The sequence below is a fragment of the Pseudopipra pipra genome, chromosome Z, assembly GCF_036250125.1.
Source record: "Pseudopipra pipra isolate bDixPip1 chromosome Z, bDixPip1.hap1, whole genome shotgun sequence".
NCBI lineage: Eukaryota > Metazoa > Chordata > Aves > Passeriformes > Pipridae > Pseudopipra > Pseudopipra pipra.
In genome coordinates, this window is record NC_087581.1 from 35,931,975 (window position 1) to 35,936,688 (window position 4,714).

The following is a 4,714-nucleotide window of genomic DNA, read 5'->3' on the forward strand; positions in this document are numbered from 1 at the left end:
TTGAGTCGTGTTGAAAGCCAGAACAAGGCATCTCATGTGCAGTCCTCTTTGAGGCCTGCTGTTTTCAATTCCTCTTCACAGAATGGGCTTTTATTTGATTTGTTATGGGGATTTTTTCTTCTGTTGCCAAAACAGCTGCAAGCCTGGAAGGGAATGAGACACAGGGCCACAGCAAACTTGTTAGTTCATAAAAGAAACAGAATGTTCCAGGAAAAAAAAAAGGGGAGCTGAAGGAAGAGCAAGAGAGAGAGATGAGGGGAAGAGAGGTTGTAGGAAGGGAGAGAAGAAAAGAGGGTATGTGAAGGGATAAAGAGCTTTAATCATCTTTTTACTTTTTTTTCTTATCAAGACCACATCAAATTGTTTCATTTTTAATTTAATGTCCCAGTTAACACAGAAAGTTTTTTTTTTTACTTTCCCCTCTTTTTGAAAGACTTCAGCTGCTTTTATGCTAGTGCAAAGCATGATTTAAAACATTTACCCCAAGTGAACTTTCATCAAAAAGCTAAAAAAAACCACAAAGCCAAAATCCAGGTCTGCTCATGATTCTGATGAGGGATGCAGTGAATTTATGGTAGAGATGTGTAAAGACAAGAAATAAAAACCACGCAGATTTCTTGCTGAGAATCCTAATATTTAGATCTCAGGGTCTATTGGTCAGGATGTTGAACTGTATTTCTGAAATTAAATAAGCAAGTAGACAAGTTCATTTCTCTCCATAAAAGTTGATTTCTCCTTATAACACCCAGACTGTGGGTTTCTTAATCCAGCTACATTTGTGATATATTTTTAATCTAGGAAACATTTTCGTAAAATAGCATGTGTTATATAAATAATTATATTTAAGCTAAGTCCTATGAAATATTTTACAGAAGTCTGATGGTAAGGAAAATTTGAATATTCCACATGCTAAAATAAAGTTGTTTTATCTTACATATTAGAGCCATATACCATCTTATTTTCAGATCGTGACATATACTAGTCTCAGATGGTGTCATATAGAGAATAGCTCTTAAATTCTATGTAGAAAGTATCTTTGCTTACTGATGGAGAAACATTAGAAAAATATTTCTTATTCTTTTCATCACACTGGTGCTCTAAGCAATATTCTTTTTTCCCTCAGTCTTGACCATTCACACATTTATTAAAAGTCAGTAAAGGTTTTAAAGTTTTTTTGTGCAAATAACAAGAAAAAAACAATGTGGAACCTTTGTATGGAAGCTAAATTATAGTTTGTTACGTTCCATTACCTTTTCCTTTTTTTTCTTTTTTTGGCAATTCTCCTTCCCCTAACTTTCTTGGTTTTTACCCACCAAACACTAGAAAAAGGTATGTTGCAGGACGTCTTAAAGCTGATTTGTGTTGAGTTTCTGTGTTTTTTCTTACTGCAATAAGTTAGATTAAAATAGTAGTATTTAAAATTCTTTTAGAATGTATGGTGACATGATAGGACTTCCTTTTTCTTTTTTTGGCAGTGCTCAGCAGTTAGGAACAACAGCTAAGCTCTTGCTAACAATCTTCAGTGGAGATCTCTGTTTCTGAAGGCAAACATAATGGTGTCGCAGTGACTGAGATTGAAACTTAAATTGTCTATGAATGAGCTAATCTATTTTATCAGGTCTTTCTTTTTTTAACAGTAGGAATGTAAATATATTCATTGAAGAAAAAATTGGGTGAATATTTTCTATATTGAAAATACAAGAAGCAAATGTGGCTCTTAAGGGAAATTTAAATCTGAAGAGGATATTTGCCTTTTAGAGGACTTTTTCTAATAGATAGGAACTTATTTAGAATACTTTAAAAAAAACCCAACCACAAGTCTCTCTGCCCCCCCAAAACCAACAAAAACAACCCACAAAACTCCCAAACAAACAAATAAAAAAAAACCCCAAACCAAACCGAAATCAAAAAAAAGCTCCACCTTCTTTGTGTATGAGAAAAGAAGCCTCAAAAATGCACAGGCAATGGTGACAAAGCACATAGAAAGACATGAATTTAATAATCCAAAATTGAGATCCGTAAACAGCAATGTAATTTACAATCTCTCTCTACACTACAAACACTCTAAGTGCATTTGATCACAGCACATACACATTCTAGTTTATCCTTAGAGTGAGATAATCTAATTCACTTTCTTCGTACAATTCAAGTAAATATGAAAAAAGAAGCCAAATGTGCCCATATAAAACTCAATGATTTCATATGTTCCCTCATAAGTCTTTACCACATATAATGAAAAGTTACTAAAGTATTTTTTTTGTGTTTATTCTTACTACGCAGGGGTTTCAGAAAAATTGATACGTGTGAGTTCTAGCAACAGACTACAGTCATTATCTGCTGGGAATTAAGGAAGATTAAACAAAGGACTGTTTTGTCCCAACATTGTTAAACATGGTCTTTCACCTGTTACTAATTTTCTTCATAGTATCAAAGATCTTTGCTTGTTTGAACACAAGGGGAAACCAACTATTTCAGGTTGTTTACACTGAGCAAACAAAGACAAAAACAGGGAAGGATGTATATGTTAATTAGGTAAGATAAAAAGCTAGTGTTTTCTCTGGAGTCATTTCTCCACTGCCTGTCTCAAAACTCAGAGAAGCCCACAAATAATTTTATATTAATTTAGTAGATGAACTAGGTATATTCTTTTTGATTTTATTCTGGTACCATTGAGTCTTCTATTTTCATCATTGTGTTGTTTGTAAAGACCCTTAAGTATGCAATTACTTTCTGAATGTTTCCAATGGGTTTAAAAGTGAAGAACATGTGATGCTTGCTATCCTAACCAATGCTCCAGGCTCATTGGAGGTCCTCTGCAGCTCATAGGTCTAGCAACATAGTATCTGATCTGAAACCAAAAAGACATCTAATATGAAAATGCTGGTTCTAACAGTAGCCAACAGTATCAGTTTGAGACAAGACCATATGAACAATAAGCGATGTCGTGAATACGGCCACTGGTTTATTTTCTGACAACCTGAGCTGGAAGTCTTTCTGAAATAATGGCTGTATAGAGATCTTTGGATTAATAGCCATCATTTGGGATTTTTCTTCCATGTCTTACCTAGTCACTGCTTGAACTCATTTGTACTTCTGACCTGAAGAAAATCTTGTGCTATTCAGTTCAGTGGTTCAGTTACATATGCCATATAAATAGTTAAAAGCTTATGCCTGCTAATTTTCATAATTGGTTTTTTTCCTTCTTATCTTATAAGTAATAATGTGCAAGCATTCCCTATTTATGTTCATGATACAATTCACATCATTTTTCTATGACAGTCTAATCAGCCATTCTTTCATTCTCAGTTCTAATAAAAAACTCCATGCACTGAAGATAATGTATGACAGAGTATGTATTAACAAAGAGCTGTGGATGAGACACCCACAATCCAGAGTTTGACTGGGTTGTATTCCTAGGACAATAAAACATAATCCAAAAGCTCTAGGAGAAAAAAAAAATATATATATATATATATCAGAAAAGGTTCTCCTATAAACAGAAATAAAATCACATTTATATTTGAAAAATTTTAAACTGATGCAACATAATCTTTAAGTATTCAAATATGAAAAAACCCCAATAAACGTGGTAGAAGTCAACAAGAACTTTAGCTTATTATTTTTCAGTCATTCTAATGGACATTTTTCATTTCCAGTAAGTCATAAACCTGACTTTCTTTTGTTACTGCAAGTTTTTCAGAATCACATGGATGAGTTCCTTTGTACTCAAGTAATGTATAAATATTTACTTTTAGGTACAAATATGCATTTACTGGAATCAACTAAAAAAACCCAACAAAACACAAATAAACAAAACAAACAAAGAAAACCAAACAAACACAAGCAAGCAAACAAACAAAAAAACCCAAAACCACGAAAAACCCAAGGATATATTTTAAACCAATCTAGCCAAGACTCATGACTATAGGAATGCTGCCACTTTTACTTCTAGTGATCTCCTAGTTATTGGTGAAAAAAAAACCAAGGAGATATGTGATCCTAAAGATATATACAGTCTAAATGAGAAGAGTAAGAAGGCCTAAGTGTAGAAGGAACCACCACAGGAAAAAGAAAAAAGGGTAGCCTTCTGTAGCTTCATAGCTTAAAACTCTTGTACTCCACAAGCCAAACAAATACCTCTTCAGCTGTCTAACATTAGCAATTTTGTTTAAAAATGTGATAACTACTCAGTAACTTTTCTTAGCTAAGTACAGATACTGTCATAAATACCTTTAATTTTATCCTTTATCTCTTCAATTATACCCCAATCCACTGATCAAAATACGATGTAGACTTCTAACTAAAATTTTGTCTTTGTAAGAAAAAAAGAAATGTCTCTTCTGAACTCATAGTGTCTTCTAAAGGCTTCACTTAGTCTAATGTATTGATCTGTAATCAAACCATAAGAGAAAAATATAAATGGGAAAATAAATATATTCTTATATCCACTGGGGAAAAAAAAAAAAAAAAGAAAAAAAATAAGGTCTACAAAAATGTACAATGTAATTGATTAGAAATGTGCATATAAAGCACATTGGAATGTAGATACATGATGAGTGAATTACTATATTAGTAGGCTAATTAAAACCCTTTAATTAAACAAAACTATAAATTTGAATGCCTTCCAAGCCCTGGTGTATGAAATGAAACCAGAAGAGATAATTATATACAGTACACAGGCTTTACAGCTTATTTTGACAGACTGTAAAACTGG

The 4,714-nt window shown here is 32.8% G+C and overlaps 1 long non-coding RNA gene across 1 annotated transcript; it reads right to left on the reverse strand.

The window, feature by feature from the left end:
* Window positions 1-2,639: 2,639 nt before the first annotated feature.
* Window positions 2,640-4,426, reverse strand: LOC135406903 (uncharacterized). The gene is made up of 2 exons (XR_010426567.1): window positions 4,231-4,426; window positions 2,640-2,848 (listed from the first exon to the last, which is right to left on the reverse strand). It is a non-coding gene; the product is annotated as an uncharacterized LOC135406903 (long non-coding RNA).
* Between the last annotated feature and the right edge of the window lie 288 nt (window positions 4,427-4,714).